At 41.4% G+C, this 21825-nt stretch overlaps 1 protein-coding gene across 7 annotated transcripts in view; it reads left to right on the top strand.

The window, feature by feature from the left end:
• Positions 1-21825, top strand: part of ANKS1B (ankyrin repeat and sterile alpha motif domain containing 1B) — a 441494-nt gene that overhangs the window by 341221 nt on the left and 78448 nt on the right. The window contains exon 1 of one of the 7 annotated variants that reach the window (XM_055712228.1): positions 10245-10460. The exons of 5 other annotated variants lie outside the window; for them this stretch is intronic. The gene's annotated coding sequence lies outside the window, so the exon portion shown is untranslated. Of the gene's footprint in view, positions 1-10244; positions 10461-10759; positions 10848-21825 lie in introns of those variants that run through there. One more of the 7 variants, XM_055712229.1, reaches the window with a different exon arrangement.

The raw sequence follows: 21825 nt of genomic DNA, 5'->3' as shown, positions 1-21825 counted from the left end.
CCATTAAAAACTGGTGAATCAAGCTAAGTCATGCAGCCAGCTGAACTCCTCTCTCTTTTCTTTCTAATTGCGGGGGGCGGGGCAGGGGGGATACTTTATCATCTGACAGAATTTTGCTAACAAAACTCTGAATTGACCTGGCTGCCTTGCTTATGTCTCCTTCTGGGTAGCCAAATCCATTTTCTAAAAACTCCAGCCTCCGATATGTCCATTCATCCCATCACAAATGGACGAATAGAAAATTATGTCACATCTCCTCCTGAGAGATTTCTGTCTTTGAGGCCCTTTCTACATCCCTACTGCCATGCACACCATGGAGTGCTGATGTAATGCTGAAACCATATTCATAAAAACTATCAGACCTTCAGATTTAATTAACAGCTAATTAACAGCCCTTCTGGCCTTTGTAGTTAATACTACTCCAAATTAAATAAATAATTTGAATAGGTAATTATGAATGGTATTTAAAAATGATGAGTTGAAGCATCTATAAGATTTTACCTTGACAAAAATGTGATTGCTAAAATTGACACCACCTAACACATATTTGGGAGGAACAAGTAGCACCTAAAGAGAAAAAAAGTGTATTCCCATTGTCCACAAAAGCTCATTAGAAAAGAGAAGGAAATTGGAAAGGTCTCCAAAGAAAAGAATATGAAATGGAAGAAGGAAAGAAGTAATTTCTTACAAATGTTTTTAATGGATGAAAATATGCAACATCCAATGCCAGTTCCCAGGGACTGGCCTTTGCAGGCATGCTGGGAGTGATTGTCCCACCACAATGTGTATTACAAGGTTGGGAACTAAGTAGACACTATCATGAGCAATTCAATGTTATAGCACTTTATATTTAATTTGTACAGCCTTTCAAAACTTGTTATTTAAGAACCCAAATTTATTCTTTCATAATTTGCCTTTTTGGTCTGCTTTTCATTTGCTCATGCCCATAAATCACCATTTTCTGTTTATAAGGTTACACAAATGTCCTTATTATAACAGTACTTGAAGCAAAACATTTATGAAAATGAATGGTTTGCATACATAGTTGTAAATATATATAAGTACCTAGAGGGTGGTTAAAATACAGTATAATTGTATACAATACAAAGGTGTAAATCAGTCACATTTTTGTTGCCTTTTAACTAAAGTTGTAGGTTATTGAGACTACAGAGTTGCTTGGGCTTGAGGTGACCTCTAGGGGTCACCTGATACTTTCTCTTATAAAGCACTGGGTTTATTTCTAAATTATTTCTAAATCACCCCAAGAAATCAACGACTCCTTGAACAGTTTTTCGCTTCAAGCTAGTGATGGCAGACTCTGTTTTGCATATGAACACTTACTTGTTCAGATATTACGGACTTTCCTAATGTGTAACCTGAATTTTACCTTCTACATGTTAAATGAGTTCCTCGGTCTTCTTTGATTAATCCAAAAAATGGCCTACTTTATGACATGATTTAATTATTTGTAGACAGTTCCTGTTATGTCATTTTCCTTCGCATGGCACCTCCTTAACTCTATAATCCCACATAGATCTTGTTTTCCTAAACATCTCCGTTCAGCTACAGTCTACTCAGCTTCCTTGGCCAGAGCACATCCTTTTAAATACTGTGTCCCTAGACACTTCTCTGATCTTTGATCACTGTCGAGTACCGCATAGCCATCTTGCTCAGTATTTGGGTTGTGCTTTTCCAGAGCAAGTGAAAAATAACATCTGAGCCTAAAGGGAACCCTACAAATGAGGAGGAAGAAAATGCCAATATAAGGAGAAAATTAAGAGTGATGTTAAGAGGGGCAGCAGCCGGGAGAGCTCTGAAATTCGCTCCCCTGGCTTACTCGTGTCAGTCAGGTGTAACCACAGAACAGCAAGAGCTGATCTTGTTCTGAGGAGCTCAGAAGTGTGCATATTAACCCCCTTCTTGCATACAGGTGTTCCCATAATCAGAGGCAGGTTCCTTAGATCATCCTCTTTGCCATAAATTGTCTTATGGTATGACATTCCAGTATCTTAATATAGAAAAATTACACATTTCTCTCTTTTGCAGTGGTGTGAAATATTACCATGGGATCAATCTATATTTGATCCTGGGAAAAGAATTAAAGGTCATTGTACATTTGCTTTGCATTTGTTATGTAGCAATCCCTTCTGGCCCTAAAAGATATGAAATTTCTGAATCATTAATGTGGGTGTGTATTTTTACAATGTTTTGTTTTGTCTTTGATTACTTCCTAAAATTTAAATAGATTTTTTTTCTTACAATTATAAAATTAAGATTTTTATCTGGTGAATATTATGTAACTTTAAATTGTCTTTTAACTCTGATTCATGGCAAGAAACTGAAATCACAAAATATGTAATGGGGAAAATATTCTGAAATATTTTTTGGACATACCCAGATGTTTGTTTTGATTTTTCAGTCAAAACAGAATAATAGCATTGTACTTTGAAAGCCTCTCGCATTCATTTTCACGTGGGATCAGTCTTTATAGACATACTTTGTAATAATTCGTCGCCTAGTGACTCCTCTGATTCACCATGGTACTTGTTCAGAAGGAATCTCGTACTGTAGTGAAACACAGACCTTGAGGGACTCTACTCTTCTGGGAAAAGTAGAAATCTTAATTATAGATCCTGTGAGAAAGTCACTGGTTCGGAAAGATAGTCAATGTTTTTTTGACTCAGAAAAAAAAAGGAAGTTATTAAAATGGAGTATTTAATTTTATTTTACTTATTCAAAACACCATTCCAGGAAGAAACTCTTTGACTAGATTTTCCAAATAAAAACTCAGTATTTTAAGAAACTGCATTTATCAATATATTAGGATATCCAGATAGGCTACATACTATGATACTGTGTGTCTTTTGATTATCTTCTGACTTTTTTCTGATCAGTTTACTTCGTAATCCATCTATCAATCTGTTAATAATAAATCGACAAATTTTACACTGCAGAGTCTCAGAAATAGACCGTTTGTATCTTATATTTGAACAGCACAAATACATTATGGCCACCATTACAATACAGTAATTATTTGCAGCATGGCCTTTGACACCAATACCAATATTCAGTATTTCAATATTTTAAATATGCATATGCATTTTACATTGCCATTAAATATACATTTGAAGCCATATATTCAGTGTTGTTATGCATTCTGCATGCACACACGTACATTTATAAAGTCTAGGAAAGTTTCCTTTCTCTTCAAAGTTGATCATCTCATGGTATTTTCAGACTAACCGTACTGTCCAGCTCAAAATTAGTTTTCTCAACTAGCCTTCTCTCTCTAACTCTCTGTGAACCACTTATTCCTTCCTCTGTGACTTACAAGTTTTAAAAATAGTACCTTTACAAGAGGAATAATAGAACAAAACAATTTTTATGATTTCATGCTTGCTTTTTCCAAACAAAGACCACCAACTGGCCAAGCCAGGCGTCTCTTTACTTCAGTTCAATACTTCATTATTGCTTCCTTCCTCCCAATAAAAACATGAACAGTAACATTCACATACATTCAATTCATGGGTCCCTGTATAGTTATCTGATTATATATAATGCTCTGTTCTATAATTCCAAGGTAATATTCCACTTTATACATTTCTTAGTCAGGATTAACAGCAGATTTTCACTCTTTTTCATTGCTTTGCTTTCTGATCACACATTAGATTATACATGTTCATTCTTCTCTTTATTTTCTTTTCTAGTTAGTCAAAAGTAGAAAAACCATTGTGATCACAAGAATAAAATGGATCTAGGTACTTTTCCTAAATTTCCTTGTTTCTTTTGAACATTTCAGGAATCACTAATCAACATGCAACCAGATTATACTTTATGGATATTCCATATGGAAGATTAAAGACCCTTCAAACTAGATTCTGTACAGTGTTTTAGAAACTATTTTTGTATATTTTTGCATCAATTTGAGTTGCAATGCCTCCTCACTTCTGGGGTCCTTTTAGTGAAATAAACAGAAACAGCCTCAAACCTGTACTATCTGAAGCACTTCCTTGTGCTGTCTTCTGCTTCAGAGAAACTGTCTTTACAAATATTCCATGTTTATAACCACCACACCATCAGTAATTGCCCAGCTCAGTTCTTGAGACTTTATTCAAAGGCAGGTTAAGGTGGTTTGTAGTTACTGCATTCTTTGGCGCTCTGGTACTAGTACTCAGCAAGCAAGAACCAGACGTGTGAGTCTGTATGAGAGACACACCTCTATTTGCCCATTTGGGTGATCTTCAGAGACTAAATTTCTTCTTTGATGGATGTTTAAGTTGTTTTAAAAGACACAGGAGATTGTCCGGGGGGACGGTAGGAAGCATAATATATTTTTGCCCGTGAGAATTCCCCACCAAACCCTGGTGCACCGCAGCACCTGCAGAGACTCCAGCAATTCCAGAAGATAGCTCCAGTTATCTGTTTGGGTTTGGGTCCTGCAATAACTGCACGCCCACACAACTTTATTTGGACTTACTATTTCCAAAGAGACTGTATTGTCCAAATTTATCACCTTCTTTGGACTCCTCTCCACCATTGGACAGTTTTAAGAATAAAAATCAAAGTTAATTCTGAATTATTGCTGAATTAAATGTTGAAACATAGGCTCTTGAGCTTCTTCTAATGATGAGATTGGAATTAAAAGAAATGTATGAAGAAAACCCTGGTTTTAGTATAATAGCTAGATTTCTTTCTAGTTCTTAACTTTTCTCCGCTAGGATATTTAAGCTATCAGAAGTGTTTGTCCTATACAGCAAGATCCCATCCTCTGAGTGCTGACCCAGAGCTGAAAATAAAGCCAGCTTGCAGGACTGGCAGTAAATTCCCCATGAGATTTCCCTGTTTGAAACAGCATTCTGTTAGCGTTCTGTGTTCAAAAGATGACAACTTCCTTTCTCTTCCCCACTTTAAACTTCGAGGCCCTGCTTCTTACCCAAGCCAACACAGCTTCTTCATCTATCTTCAATAAGCGTATTCCCTTTGTCTTGATTTGTTACAGCACTGTCGGAAGTGTTACAGTCTCTGTCAAGTTATATATCATGAGAATTATGTACATATATTTTACCAAGTGCATAGTCTTCATTGTGTTCTTAACTTTCCTTAAGGACCATGTATAGCACATAACTAATAACAGACTTCTGTTTGCAGCTCTCCCTCTCCCCTGAGTCCTTTTTCACCTGTATACTCACCCTTAGCCAGCTGTTAGGGTCTTTTGACATCTCATTTTGGCAAGTATAATTTACCAGTAAAAATTTCTATAACTTTTTTGTTTATCTATTGGATTCACAATATGATTTTGCTTGCTCAGTAAACATACCTAAACAATTATTTTAGCTCAGTATCTGAATGCTGTTGCATTTATGTGTGTTTATAATAACCTACGGTATGAAGTCGATCTGCTCAGTCTGTAGTCAGAAAATTCAAAGTCAGTGTATTTGGTTCTAAGAAAGGATTGTAAAACCAGTCCTATTAATTATTTTAAATCATTTTATCTTGCTCTTTACTAAAGATCACTTCCCTATATGCAAACAAGAATGAATTTTGTCTTGTTCTGACTTTCTAGATCCCTTGATAGATTATCAGCCATTAAAGGGTATGGATATCAGCCAAGCAGTTCAAATTAGCAAATCTTTATCTCTAACAAAGAGTCAAGTTATTATAACACAGAACTTTTCAGCTGTACAGAAGTTACTTGAACAATCGGGATATAATATTTTTAAATTTTACGAAAAAGAAGCTGCTTCAATTTATTTTCAAAAATAACTTAATTGCTGAAGGACAATAATTTTCTATTACTAAAAATTCCCAGTATGAAGCTGTGTTTATTATCAATGAATTTTAAGTAGAAAAAAATTCCTTCTTTTGTTCCAACAGTTTTCATTTTCCATGAAAGGATGTGTAACATTGTTAGTCAATAGGAAAAGTAACTGTTAGGGGCCATTTTGTTTAAAATCTATGTCTGTTTTGACTTGTTCATCAAAGAGCAGTATGGTGATACCCATTGTTTGAGCCTGGGAAATCTGGGCTGTAATTCACTCTATGGATGTGATAACTGGCTTCTTTATTTAAAATGGTGTTTTATTCTATAGAGTAAGATGATCCTTTTCCAGAAATAATCTAACCCTCCGATTTCTGAAATCTATCTGTATAAGACATTTCTGTTGCTTTCACATGGAGGTGACTCAGGTCTAGAGTCTGTAATCATGAATGTTTATGCCTACAGGTGTTTCCACAATAATGAGAAGTGCCCCAAAGTACCTGAATTTAAGGTACCTATAGATAGAAATACAAGTATAGGAAACCAGATCCAGTTCTAGCCATCCTCTAGGAATGGAGACTTCCTCATTGTGCTACCCCACCGGTCAGATATTTTTTTGATTTAGGCAAATATGACAATGGTAGTCTTTTCCCATAAGGCTAGTTAACAACTAGCCCTGCTCACCTGAAATCACGTAATACACCCTAGCTGAACCACTGCAGCTCAGCCTAAGCCACTGCCAGGTTAGGAGAATCACATGGTACCTACTGTTCTCCCACTTTTAGGATTTAGGAGTTTCCCTCTAGCATCACATCAGCTAAGAGAACTAGGACCACAAATCAACTGCAATGGATGAAGCTTGCAGGAAAGTATAGTGGCACCCAAAAAATTCCAAAGCCGTACACAAGAACAAGCAATTTGACAGGATTTCCCAGTTGCTGTAAAAGAGAAAGCAAGCTGCTTAATTCCTTACAAGAATCGTGGCCACCAGAGTAGCTCCTCATAGTCATCTACACAGATGTACGGATAAATGAAGTGTTGGACCAAGCTTTGATCACTGTGATCAGCACATCAGCATACTTTGCTGATCAGTTCAATGAAAAACACAGGGAATTTTTAAGAAAAAAAAAATATATTTCTGATCTGAGCAGATCCATCCACTGACAGTCTGGCCTCAACATACACATCTAAGATTTTGAGGCTTTCAAAAATATTTGCTAAAACTCATTAAATGCATCCCTGTACCTTCTAACTGGATCTGCATTGCTAAAATAAATTGTTAATCTGCCTGCAGGACAAGACCACCACATTTGTTGAAACGCCCAGTGGCCCACGCAGCCCTCAAACCAGGACTGCAGCACGTCAACAGTCCCCACGTCTCACACCCCATTTCTGCCCAATCTGTAACATCCACAAGAACATTAACTGAAAAAAACGGCCTGTTCATGGCCATGAGGGAGGCAAAATTTTTCTCTTTATAGTAACAGATCTCCCTGACAGAACAGATTGTGGAGTATCCTAACATACATTCCTGCTATGACAGAGGTGAATGGTCCAGCACTTCATTTATTTTTATCTTTACTTACCTGGTCCTGTCAGGACGCAGGGTAGCCATTGTTCTCTTGGATTCCCTAACAAGAGCAGGGTGAGAGCATCAGGTACAGCTGTCTTGGCTGATGACCGCATGCATGATGACTGCATGCAGGTGCAGGTATGTCTCACTTGCTGCTGACACAGCCTTGACACCCACACAGCTACAGGTGGTCAGACCTTAGGGTCTGGAAAGGCATCCAGGCAAGATGCAGGTGGAGTGACTGAGCGGGCGATGTACCTCGTGCTGAAATCATGCAGATCTTCTCTGTCAAAACAGTACAGCAACCTGGGTTCACGTTTGCCTCCTCATCGAGCTTCTGAATTTCTAAAAATGCCCTTTCTGTCACCACCTTGCTAGAAACCTTCATCCTTTCCTGGGACTTCTTAGTTGTTACACACTTGCTTCCTTCATGCAGAGCTGCTATAGTCTGCAATATGTTACAATCAATGGAAGTAATGAGGTTTACGGCAGGTATAGAAAACAGCTGGCACTTCTACCACGCTCTGCCAGCATCACATTGGGCTCATGCTGACATCCCTAACTTGTTCCTCCTCTGGCTTAGCAATTCCATTAAAGTATCGGTCCTAACTCAGAAAGCTGTTAATGGATCACATCCCACCTATACTAAAGATCTTCCAATTTACAAAGCAGATCACAAATCCACAACAAAGTGAGTTGGAACTGCAGAAAGTCTTGTTAGCTGGAGGGATAGAGATGTGGAGATCCAAGGTATTGGGAAAGTTTGGTCAAATGCATAAACATTTGACATTTCAAGGAAATACTGCCAAAATGTCGGCTTTGAAAAGATCTGTTGATGTCAGAACACAAATGACACTGACCATTTAGGTGTAATATTTTATACTGCATTAACATGTTTTGAAAAGTTGAAAAAGAAATGTTTTGAAATGGCAATTTTCATATTTACAGTCTAAATCTTTGGAATTCTATTTAGGAAACATTGCAAAATGTTTGTTTTCTCCTCATCAGGATGAAACTAAACTTTTGTATTCTGTTCAGTCCTTTTCCATATGGGCTACATCACATCTATGTAAATACCAGACTGCATCTATAAGATTTTATTGAAAAAAAATGAGCCATGCAAAGCAGCAGAGAGTATTTCGTTAAAATAACTTTCCAAACCTCATCCTAAGATGTGCTTTTGAATTAACGCTTAGAGTTCCCTGACATTAATTTGGCAGGGCTAATTAATTAAAATCAGTTATGTTACAGAAAACTGTATCTCTTGGAGCTTGCATTACTACTTTAAGCATTCAGCTCTTAAATACTCAACAGTTGCTCTTAGTGATTCATAGAAAAACTTACTCTACTGCCTTTACTCACACGGGTACTGGCGCATTCACTATGTTATGGCTGTCTTGAGTCAATCCAGCTGACCCGTTACACACATCGCTGAGCTCGGTGGCCATGTGCATGTCCCAGCTGTGCTTTTTGTAGAGAAAGGGTGTTACCAACGCTGTTTATAACCAAGAGAACCATTTATGAATGTGGTCATTTACTTCTTGAAAGATTTGCTTTTGAAAAAATGCAGCCCCACACTAGTTTAAGACCTAATTAACGCTCTCAGGGACATACACTCAGAGCCTCAAATAGGATTTATTTTGGTGCCTGAAGCCATCTATGCTTGACGTTCTGTATAAGCACATGCAGTTGGACATGCCAAACAAAAGGGCTGGTGAATTAGGTTTCTACATTTAATTAACGTGAGGTCTCCGAGAAGTTTAGACTGTGGGCTCCTATGTGTGCTTGGGAGGTTTGCCTTGCTGGTGTTCAGCTGCAGCTTCTGCATCATTCAGCCGTGTTCTTCCTCTCGCAGAGGCTGGAAATCACTGTGAATTTCAGCACTGTGAACTGGCTGTGTAAAACCGTGTCAAGAGAGTGACAATTTTTTCTTTCACTTTTTTATTTAGCCTCTTTATTCCAGGGAAGACAGAAAAGCTCCTTGAGACCTGGTAGCTCCAAAGGCAGGACCAGGGCCCGGAGCACCCCACCAGCTGGCTTCTTGGACAGGTCTGTGGGAGCAGGCCAGAGACACGCCGGCTGCTTTAGGAACTGGCTGCTCCCCATCACTTTGGCTGCTCCCCATCACTTTACCTGCCGTAAGAGAGTGGGATTTTTTGACACGGTAAAACGTTCCTTCCAGGCTCCGCTGGCTGAGGCTGTCAGATAACGTGCTCAGCCATCAAGTGTGTAACTTCCTCGGGGGAGCGGAGTAAGAGATAAGAGCCACCATGGGGGACCGAAAGTGCAACTCTGTCCTCTGACATTTTGTAAAGTTAAATTGCAGGGGCGTTATCTTTTGTATTTTATTCCCCTGATGAGACAGCGCGGGTGCTGCTTAATGGGATGCAGTTACCGAAGTAAACAATCCTGTGGGATGCTTGTTTGTTCGTATTAACGCACGGATCTGAGCTCGGCAAAGATTTATTTAGACGCTAGTGTTAAAAAAGGAAAAAAGTGGTTGTGTCGAGGGACCAAGGGAAGGCGTTCGCCAGCCGGCGGCAGGGACGGAGTTTCGCCGGTGGCTCCCGCGGCCCCCAAGACACCCCGGCCCCGCACCGCGGCCCCCGCCAGGCCCGGGGCAGCGGCGCCCTGCGGAGCGCCCCGCCGCGCTGCCGGCCCGCCTGCGCGGGTGGGCGCGGAGGAGAGGCAGGGCCCATATCCATAGTAACGGCGGGGGCAGAGGGGAGGCGCCGCGGCAGTTCCCCGCCCGCCGCAGCCCGCGCGGCGCCGGGACCGCACCGAGCCGCGGTGAGCGCGCGCGCGCCCCCGCCCCGCTCCGCGCTTCCCCGCGCCCCGCCCCCCCTCCCCCCCGCGGGCTGCGCGGCCCGGAGCGCAGGCGCGCGCCCCCGCGGAAGGCGGGGAGGGGGGAGGGGGGTGCCGGCGGGGGCGCGCGCGGCGGCGGCTGGACGGGGAGGGCGGCGGGGGCTCCGGTGTGCGCGGCTCCGCGGCGCTCTCCCTGCCTGACTCACCGCGGGGCGCGGGGAAAGATGCTCAGCGCGGAGGGGTAGCGGCTGCGGAGCAGACGTCGGGGCCCCCTCCCTCCCCGCCCCCGCCGGGCTCGGCAGCTCAGCCCGCCGCCGCTCCTAGGTGAGACCGGGAGGCAGGGGAGGGCCGGGCGAGGAAGGGGGGCCGGGCACGGGGCCACCGGGCGCCGCCCCCGCCCCGCCGTGCGGCCCGGAGCGGGGTCCGGGGCCGGGAGCACGGAGCGGGTCCCCCTCCCGGGAGGAGACGGGCCGGCAGCGGACCCCGGGGGGCGGGCGGGAGCCGGCGGCGCCTGCGGTTGCCGCTTTCGCAGGATTATGTCAGCCCTTGCCTCGCCGGAGCCCCCTCCGCCGGCGCTGGGGCGGGCGGCGGCGGCGGCTCCCGCCCGGCGGCGCTGCGGGGCGCCGCGCTCCCGGGGCGGGCGGGGGGGCGGCGGCGGGCAGCGCGGCGGCCGGAGTCCCAGACGCCTGACGGAGCCGGTGCTGTGGGCTGGTGAGTTGCCACCGGGCCGGCGGGGCGGGGGGCGGAAGGCGCGGCGGGCAGCCGTGCCTGCCCCGTGTGCTCCCGCAGCGCGCTGCCGAGCGGAGATGAACACCGGGGGTGGGGGAGAAGCGCGCATCCACGGCGGGGGCTGCCCCCGGGGGAGCGGCAGCGCGGAGCCCGCAGCTGCTGCTTTCGGGGGGCTGTGTCACTGTTGGCGTTGCAAACCTCGGTTTCCTTAGGTCTTGTAACTTGGCCGCGACGTGCCCTGGTCTAAAACTTGTCGAGCGGGGTCTCGGCTTCAAGGTATCGCTCCTTGTCCTTTCGGTTATTGAAGGAACGCTAGTTGAGCGAAGTGCTACGGTTGTTTCAAAAAAAAAACCCCAAAACCACAACAAAACCCCAAACCCCAATAAAGGAGGAAAAGCAGAAGTGTGTAAAGGTCAGAATGATGGTGTTTGCTTCAGTGTCTCCGAAAAGGCTCATGTCCAAAAAATGCGTCTTAACGAACAGTTATTTTACCTTGTAGCGAGAAGGCAGTGTTGGTATGGGGAGAGAAAAAAATTCTACCTGAGCATTTCGTTTGGAACTCAATTTGCTGCACACGTGCAGTAATGGTTTTCCTGAGGATTTTTAGCATGTGGGCTGATGCATGTTGCCATGTGCCTTGCAAAATTCCTTCTGCTCCGTGAGCAGTGGCAATGTATGCCCACATGCACAAAATCAAGGTGTGCTCCATGCCATTCTCAACAGCAACGGCATTAATGAGGAAAACTACAGCGTCCATCTGTGGCAGGATTGCTGATATCGTAATGGTTCCTTAAACAACATTTTAACTTATTCCACAAACTAGCGTTGGAAGTAAACCCTGACATGATGGATAGTAACTTCTTATTTGAATGTGTGTTAGGAACGAATTTGTGCCATCTTCTGCATATGCCAAAATATAAAATATAATAATCGGCTAAAAAAGAAACCCAAACAACTCAGGGGAAGTTTGTGTGTGGCAATAGGGACATTTCTTCCTGAATAAATATGAATACAAGTAAGCATTCATGTAAAGTTGGTACTTGTTTGCCAAGTACAAAACCTTGATCCTGCGGTGGGTAATTACCATAACGAGTTAAAACTCCTTTCTGATGGCATCCTAAAAATTGCCATGATACCCCAAAAATAATGGGGAGTCAGTGGTTTTAGCTGATGAATTTTGGTCTGGTGACAGTTTTCACTAAGAGCCCCATTCTTCTTGATACGTGTATGTTGCTCATACAATGTGCAGTCGCTCGCAGACCCTCTTAACCTTACACACCTGAGAATTTACACTGCAAGAATTTGTGCAAGTGGTTGACACATGGTAGGTAGATGAGAACTGGAACTCACGGATGTATTCAAAGTAAGCTCTGCTTTCTGCAATATTGGTGAGCTCCTTTTTATTTTTTTTTCCCCAGAGAAAGGAGATGTGGTAGTCAGGAAGAGATAAATTTATCCAGTAGAAGGCAAATTAAAATATACTATACATATTCATTCTACTTAGAAGGCATTTAAATGCAGTACCCCAAAATTAATTCAGAAAGCTGAGGGCCTGATGCTTTTTCTCTTAGCGGTTTTGGGGTTTTTTTGGGGGGCGAGGGGGACAGGGGGATGACACCTCTAACTGGAAGTGGGTACAAGAGTTAAGGAGGGAAGGCAGAGAATGTGAAAATTAGGAACGGAGCTGTCAATGAAGCTGCCATCAAAGAAGGCTGCACTGAACTAAGAAACTAAAGGAGATCGGCTCTAGGTAAGAGTTTTGCTACTGAGGAATTTGAGGAGGGAGCTGTGACCCAGGGCAGTCATGATTCGGCTTACATTCCAAGAGCAAGACATTTCAATGTCAGAGGAATCAGAATTCCATGTTGGAAATGCTCATTTTAATTTACTTCCATCAATTGCGAGGGTGCCGATTTTGCTTTGTTTTAACATTGAACAGCTGGCATTTTGGTAAGGATCTTTGTATTTATTTATTAAATCTTAGTGATAGGCATAATGAATAATATTCTTCCCAAATAGTAAGCTTCCGCCTTGCTTTCAGCAGACTGAGAAACTGCCAAGCCTTGGACTTAAGCTCTCTTGGCTGTTGGTCCTGAGAGAGCTGCTCTGCATGCAGACTGGAAGTTAAAGCAGAGATGAGAGAGAGTGGCATAATTCTGGGTCCAATCTTATGCATTTGCCAAATACCAAGCGTGACTATATTACATTTATAAGACTGGACTTTTTCCTGATGATCCTATGATCAGAATGCATTGCTTACTAAATGCTGAAAAATTATATTAGTCTTCGAAATCAACAATCGCTGTGATGAACTGGCGAGTTTTCATTCTGACAGATATGATTTGGGATTGTTTTCACATTTGGGAACATGTTGGTTTATACTAGTTCACATTTTCAATGTTGTCTTCACAGTTACATGAGCTATAAGCTTATTTTTAAGAAATCACAGTCAGATTCTAGAGAATAACACCTTCAGAAAATTGTATCAGCCTGGCACTCTTCGCAACCCAATGTAATTGTTCCCTTTGTGTAGGCAATAACAGAGGGCTGCTTGTACTTGATCTTTTAGTTCATGTGCCAACTGTGCCAGCTTGTCTACAAGACAGTAGTCTTGGCTCCAAGTATCAAAGGGTTATGCTTCAGATAAACCTGACTTTGACAAGGTAATCAAGCTAGGGAAAGCATTTCATTGTCACAGTTTGATTGCTGTCTCTTTCCGTATTCTTTCTGTATTTTTTGCCTTTGCGGAGAAAAGCTTCCAAATGTGGTAATTTCAGTAGAGTGTTTGAGTGTGTTAAACTGAGAATTCTGAGCACTGAGATTCAAAGATGCAGGTCTTCACATGCTTTATCCTCAACAGTTTAGCTCTGTGTGTTACCAGTCTGCTCTCTTGTTCGAATTGATCTCAGAGATCATCGTGGTTTATGGATTACATATAAAGACAGTGGGGTGTTTTGGGGAGAGCTTTGGTGGTCATACTGCTTTTGACATGGAGTTATGTGCTGCTCAGTGATCTGGGAGAAGAGGAGATACCTGATGATGGGGTTTTTTCCTACCTGTTTGCATACTCTGGAGCAATAGAATTTTTCTAAATGTCCTTCAGTCAGCTAGGAAACATTTTTTCATCTCACCAAAGATTCTTCTTTTAAATAAGCCTCAAATTTGGGCTGGGTTCCCTCTCACAAGCTTGAGCATGGTGTTAAGGAAAGGAAAAGATATTGTTGACATTGTCATCCCCCAGTGAATTTCTCTGAAGTATCTTGCAACATTGCAAATGTGCCCAACTTCATGTTAGCTGCAGGTAGCAATTGTTTTATCTAGCGTAAGGGAGTGATGATACTACTGTTGAAGAAACCTTAACCAAAGGAGAATCATCAGAGAGATAGCCTTTCCTCCTTGGTAAAAGAATATTGATTTTTGGTTGAGAAGCACTGGCAGACCTCCTGAAGGTCTCTCTCCTTGGATCACAGAGTGAAACAAGTTGTTGTCATCAAAATGTTCAAGTGCAAAGGAAAAAATCTGTGACCATCTCTGGTCTTCTTCCGTCCCCTCCTTACTGCCATTAGCCTCCTACTAGTGGGATATTTCTAACTCAGTTGACTGAGCAACATCTTAGAGAATTTTGCAGTGTCTTTCTTAAAGACATGATATTTGCACAGTCCTTTAATGGCCCATTCCTGTGGGGTTGCGTAGTGTCTTTGTGATACCTCTAGAGAAATCACAAGAACATACAGGATGCTGTGTTATCGGTGTAACGATGATACCCAGCATTTGTCTCTTTTTTCATTAGGACTCAAATCCTAATATATCTGTGCACTGAGAACTGAGACTGGGTTTAAGTCAAATGGCTGAAACTCAGTTGGATTGAGACAACGAGGTAATGAGCAAGGACAGTGTATCTAGGGATCTTCTAAAGTCTCTGGCTGTTCCATCACTTGAGGGCACTTGCTCAACATTCTCAAGTGGTCTTCAATGCTTGGACACATTCACTCCAGATGGTTAAGATTTGTACTTTTTTTCCCCCTTGTGGACGTTCATATCTTGTTTCCAGGACTTGCATGATCCTTTGCTGAACAATTACAAAGAAGGACAGTTTTCCTTTGAGAAAACCAATTGGAAATTCCAGCTGGTCCAGAACTAAGTAACTGTTACCATCCTGTTTTTTTCTAAATGTAGCGCACATGCTATATGCTTGTCAGAGGTGCCTGAAATAAGTGTCGGGGGGGGGGGGGGGGGGGGGGGGGGGCGGGGGGGAAGCCTTAGGAAGCTTGAGTTAGAAGTTCTTTCTCCCAGGCATTGCCTTTGCAGTTTGCTCTTTCTAGAAACATGAAACTGGGATGTGTTAAGTAAAGATCTCTCTCTTTGCTTATGTTTTTCCAGCTTTTTGATGCAGGAAATCCAAGGTGATTTGTATGAGGTTTGTAACATGTAATGGGTTTGCTGTTCTTCATTCTGTCCCTGGTTCCTGCAATCAGCAAACATCCAAAGAGGTTTTTCTGCTATTTAGAGTATTTTCAGTTCTGGTGCTGTAAAAAGGGTAAATGTGATAACAGATGCAGTAATAGCAGATTAAGTCAGCAGGGAATTTTGCCTGTGTGACAGCAGTTTTTAGCCCATTGTTTAATTTCTGAAACACTTTTTCTGAAAGGTACTTCTCCAGAATGGAGAATAAACATTTTGTTTTTCAGGACATTTAAACATGGTGAAACATGAAGGTGATAAACACTTGTTTTGCTTGTCTGACTGTTGATGATCATTTAAACTCTTCATTGAGATGGCTCTTCCTCCAGACTGCAGAGTGGAGTCAGACCTTTAATGCTTCTGGGCATTTACATGTATGCCGCCTTGGCTGGTTCTGTGTACTTTGAAGTAAAGCTTTTGCAAAGATGTCAGTAAGAATATATGTCTCTTTTACCAAGGGTATACTGAAGATAATTTCTTTCATGTATCTGTTTGGTGAAAAACACTATTACACATAATATCTTTTGTTTCTAAGTGTTGTGAGTGATGGTAAAAGCCACTGGTAAATTGGTAAGCCACAAAAATAGTTGGATGTAATTATTCCTAATACAGGGAAACGAACAGTCAATTCCAACGTTCACTAAGATTTACATGATGCTAAAATGTGTGTGTATGTGTATACATGTATAATAGGAATAACTTTAATTATAAAAATTTCACTGCTGTAATGCGTGATCATCTCACTGTTTTAGGCTTCGTCTTACCCTATTGAAATTGATGTTAAGGTTCTCATAATTTTAAATAGATTCATAAAAACTGCTTGTAGAAATAATTAGCAACTTTGTACTGTTTTATAAAGTCTTAGATAATGTCACTTATTGCATAAACAAGCATGCTGGGTAAATGTCCGTTTGCAAATAGTTAAAACACTTAAATTAGACAATTTTTGGTTATCTCCTGAAGGATCCTGTAATCAAAGAGCTGTTATACCATTGTCATGCTTTGTTAATGCTTTTATTTTCCAGGTATGTTTTCAGAAGTAATTCTAAAATCTAGGAAAAGTGTTGCTTTGTTAATAGTGCAGTCATCTGGAAAGCTCATTATTAATAAGTACTAAATTGGTTTGTGAAACACCTGCATTATTATTATATGATCAAAATACGTAGAACTTCAACATTCTGTACTAATATTTATAAACCACCACAGAGGTAAGTGGCTATTGGAGTGAATTGTCACACAGAAAAATACTTTAACAAAACCTAAGGGATGTATTGTGTGACTCATTTGTATATTTTACTGAAGCCATTACAAAACTGAATGCAAGTTATTATTTTTCTTTAAAATCTGAATGTGGTGGCATTCCAGCTCTTAGCACTAGCAAGAAACAAGAATTCAAGAATTTTCACAGACCTTTGTGAGTACTTCTCAATCCTAATCCATGTTATGCCCAGTTCAGGTATCTCAGAAGTGAAGACTGGCTCTACAGGAGGCACATCATAAAAAGATTTCCAATCCTTATCTTCATTTAAAAACTCACAGTAAAAGTATTAAGTTTAACCAGTGCTCACAGGTTTAAAAATCTGTTGCACTAACCTTTTCCTAGAGTTTTCCCCACTGCTTATTAGTTTAATTAATGGACTGTGCATGTGATTTTTACATACTCATGCAAAATGGCAATGAATCTTTAATATTGTCTGAATACGGCACAGCTGCACTTCTTGAAGCACGAAAGTATGGGATGAGTGCTAAATACTATGACTATTTCCTGCTTGGATTCTTTTGACTCTAATTTTTGTTGTTTGAAAGAGTATCTTTATGACCCGTGTGAGAGGTTCACAGGCCCTGTGCCTTAGCACAAGATACTGATTTTGGGTTCATCATGTGGTGCCATCACTTGAGCGTTTCCAAACTGCTGCCTGCACCCAGCAATGTCAGCACACAGCCAAACAGCTCCATACTTGTCCTTTAAATACTTTGTGTATCTGTTAGTCACGATCACAGCACAGTAATAACAAGTATTTATTTAGTGCTACCTACATCATGTTCATTTCATAAGCATCCAACCACCAGTGCAGGATAATTTTGGGGCTTGTCCTGGATGAAATATGCCCTTTAGCACTTGGCTGCACCCATTCCTGCTCTCTTTTTAAGGCTTGCTGTCACCATTTTTGCTCTTTACGGACCTGTTTGGGACTAAGTGGTAGCTCTGCAGTGGTGATACACACAAGGAAGCATAGGGCAGACCTCAGAAGGTTTCACTCAGAGATTTTTGAACAATGTTCTCTGCTGATGTAAATTGTCAGAGCCCCATTGTTTTCATTGACTGCACAGACTGAAGATCATGTCTCACGTACTTTTGTCTGGTGTAGTCTTCCTGGATACTAGGAAGAAGGACAAGCAATAGAATATGTTCAGTTAAACTGCAGTGAAGAGGTATTTGGGCAGCTCCTGTCACACTTCTCTGAAGGTAGTAAACATTCCCCTATTGCTATCATTGTCCTGAGAGCCCCAACACGAATAGAAGTCCCATGGACTCTTGCTAAAGATGCCATCTTTTAATGTGATTTTTATTTTCTTTATTTACTTTTACTTCATTTGCATTGACCAATTAATTGACTGAAACTTCAGAGAAAATGAGATGTCTAAGAGGAAAGCTTGCGACCAATATTTTACATCTTTGTGACCTAAAAAATTAGGCTCTAAACTTCGTAATTCAGTATGTGTTTTTTCAAAGGGAAAGGTGCCTTTAGAGGAAGCGTTAGTGTAATTGATACTCTCTGTAAATGCCCAGTTGTGGAAATGGGAAACTAATGTTAGGCAGTCCTAAGCTGGAAAGTGTGGCTGTAGAGTGTTAGGTTTCCCTTTGAACTGTATTTCATTAAATATGCCATGTTCTATATATACAAGCAAGTGCCCTTCCTAGGTTGAGCGTTTTGTTGAAATCCTTTGATCTTGGTATTTAAGGATAGTGCTGTAGGACTGTATTTCTGTAATAAGAGTGCTGGTAATATTAATTAAGAAATAAATGAAATGTAAAACATAAGCTAAAGAGCAAGTCATGTCCCCCCAAAAAAGCATTTTTTTCCTGTTTAAATAGTTGACTGCATTGATACTATATTTTCTTTGTTATGTATACTGAAGACTGCTCCAGTCAACAGAAAGTTGGGAAGCTTCTTTATTTTTGAACCAAGTTTCCGAATTATTTTCATAAGTAAAGAAAAGCTACTGCTTGCTTCTGCTGACTCTTGGTACGGGGCAGCATTGTACGTGTGTGGTTCCTGAGGACTTGGCGATGCCCTACTGAGGACAGTGAGTTGGTCAGACTGGGAAGTGATTCCCCAGCTTGCTTCTCTGTGGTGTCAGGTGGGTAATCTATGCTGGGACCTTTGGGAGAGAGGAATCCCTTTTTGTCTGCAGGGTATAGCACAGGATTTGTTTTAAAAAATGCCTTTCTTGCCTTATGGTCTAAGAACTTAGACTTTGTATGAGAAAATTTGTTTCACAAAACCAGTTTAGAACAGAATTACTGTAAAAGAAACAGTCTAAATTAGAAGCAGTGAATAAACACAAAACAGCAGTCATCTTTCCATGTTGTTCTTACGTTGACATACACCCTATTTTAAGTTATGTAACTTAAGTAATAGGATTGTTATTTGATTGTTATTCATCATCTCATTATATCACTGGAGGTACAAATACTCATGTAAAATAAAATTTCTTCTTTTCTAACCAATGTTCACTTTTAGTTCTCTGTATGTGATGATGATTTTATACTTTAATGTAAAACGATTCATGGAAATAATCCTGTGTTCATACATTATACAGAAGCTACAGTTGCTATTGCTAGGGGCTGATGCGTCGCATTTTATAAATCTTATTTTTAGAATATCTTATTTCAGCCACCACAACCTGTTCTGTTTAAAACCCTGTTATGTTGATCCTAATGCAGTGATGACATAACTGAGAGGGTGAGGATGCTAGTTAAAAGACTAGTAACATTCCTGATGTATTGATGTATTACTTCATTAGGAATGTAGGAAAACATCACAAGTCAGGTGCTCTTGAAGAGGTGGTAATAGCAAGAAAACAGTCAATTTGAACACATAAATTCAGTTGAATTTAGCACTTTTAGTTTATCTTATGTTTTCTTCCTCTCACCTCTCCCCTGGTTCTTTAGTCTGAAGTTTATATTTTTATATTATGCATCTTATGCTTCATTATTCACATCTACCATTTCCAAAACCGAACTCCTAACCTTTTGTCCTGGTGCCTTTGTGCTTCGTGGGCAAAGGAGAGGTGGAGCTGCCCCACTGGAGCGTGTGTGGAGAATCCCTTTGACTTGCGGTCTCCAAGGTGGATCTTGCCATCCAGCTTCCCATCATTCTTCCTGTTCCTGCTCTCCCACCTCAGCATAGGGCCCCGCTGAAGAGGATGAGATGATGGTCTAGATCTCCCAGCGCGTGGAAGAGAGTGGGTGGTTGAAGCTTAGCTCAGCCTTGAGGCATCCCCACGTCCTACAGCTTCCCACTGAGGATTAGGGGATTGCAGTGTAACTTGCTCAAGTTCCTCTGTCACACGTTGCTGCAGTGAGCACAGGGTCTGGTCCAACAATATGAAAATTGACATAACTGAGTTAAGTCTGAAGGTTTTCGTGTTGCTGCGGTCACATATAAAGCCGTTGTCTGAGTTTGGCTCAAACTTTGATGGTGTGAGTGAGTCTGTGTAATCAAATTTGAAGGTATTTATGTAATTACTGAATTACCGTAAGTATTAAGAGAGCTGTCATGCATTACTATGCTATAAAACCTGATACCTTTTGTAGGCTGTGACACATGGAGTGTGTTTGTTTATACTTCTGACATATTACAAAAGATTGTGTGATGCATTCAGAAATTACGTTGACACTATAGCAATCTCTGCCTCCCTTTTCTACACGGCACTTCCTAAGAAGAACGTCAGCCATGGTTTTCTGTAATCTGAAAAGGGATAAATGTTGAGGTAGTTCATCATAAATAAAAAACTTTGATACAGTTTTTTCTATTTCTTGAAGCTCTGACGAAGTGGACTCCCTCCTAACTCTGCAGTACTTTTTCAGGCTGTGAAACTTGGAAGTTGGGGACGGTAAGCTTGTTAAATTGTGGACAGGAGTAGCTGAAAATGGCAATTTTAATGTTCCCTGTTTGTGTTCCAGAAAAGATAGTGATGGCAGAAGAGAATAGAAGCGTCAGGTCTGCAGGAGAGATTCTAGATACTGTAGTAATTGGACTAATCAAGGCTTAAATGATTACAGTTTTTATTTGTATTCTGCTGTTCTCTTCCACGGACCAGAATGTGGTAGGCATATTCTAATGTAGAGTTTGGTAGGGCTGCTTTGAAACATCATATTGCCTCTTAATGGTGGGGTGGGGTGGTTTTACTTTTCAGGATACAAGACTTGCTGAGCTGTATTTGTGAGGATTCTGCAAATATGTTACTTTCTATTATACTCCAGGTGTAGGCTTGGGAGTTTGTCATGTAATCCAAGGACTCTGAATAGGGCTTTAGTCCACCCTCCCTAATGCGTCTGGGAGATATTTTTATACCTATGTATGTTTTTCTTGGGTGTGTAAGATACTTCAACGTAACAGGGAGTGTGCATATTAGATCAAAGTTTTTTCAGTGTGTGTCCCTTCTGTGTCCTGACACCAACTTGAAAGTGCAATATTCCTATTATTTAGCTGAACATCCACAAATTCCTGGAACTGCTGTGTTTTGTATTGCATACATGCCCATAGCATTGCAGTGCTTGGTCAATGAGAACATTCTGGTAGATGCCACTTGGCAGAAAACTTGCCCAAATGGCACGAAGCATGAGTGGCTCAAGGCAGGTGATAAACATGGCCCATCACTAGCCCTGTGTTGCCACAAAAGACATTGCAAAGTCGTATCTGTTTTTTCAGCAGGAGCGAGTGAAAGAGAGGGTCTCAGAGATGTGTGCTCAACTAAAGCAAATGCTCCTTCGTGAAATCACTCTGGTTGCTCTTATTCCCAGCTTTCTGTAGAAGATTAGAAAAGATTATGCTAGTCTGCTACAAATAATCCCAGTATCAGTCCACAGGTTTTGATTTTCTTAGAGCAGCAATTCAAATACTTCTGCTCACTGTAGTGGATCATCTGTCTGAGGCAAGGATGTTTTCTACCAACCAAACCAAGGCTCTGTCAGCAATAGGGTTGATTGCTCTTCCAGAGTATAACAAAACCCACCGGAAAGCAAGAATACTTTCACTAGGAGCACTTGGTCCGTGATGAAAGTGGAAATGGTTTTCTGGATGAAGTAGATAAGAAATTGAGTGATGCTAGTTTCAAACACTTTTATGCTAAACTACTGACCTCCTCTTAAGTAGTCCTGAATTTCTGTCAGCTCAGTAAGAGCCCAGGACTTTCATCTGTCTGTTTAGGATAATACTATGAGTACGATTATTCCACAGTTAAGAAGTTTTTGAGGGATTTATTCCCTGTG

Source organism: Falco cherrug, chromosome 5 (assembly GCF_023634085.1).
Source record: "Falco cherrug isolate bFalChe1 chromosome 5, bFalChe1.pri, whole genome shotgun sequence".
Lineage (NCBI taxonomy): Eukaryota > Metazoa > Chordata > Aves > Falconiformes > Falconidae > Falco > Falco cherrug.
Note: the sequence above shows the minus strand (reverse complement) of the source record. Positions and strands in the feature narration are given on the sequence as shown.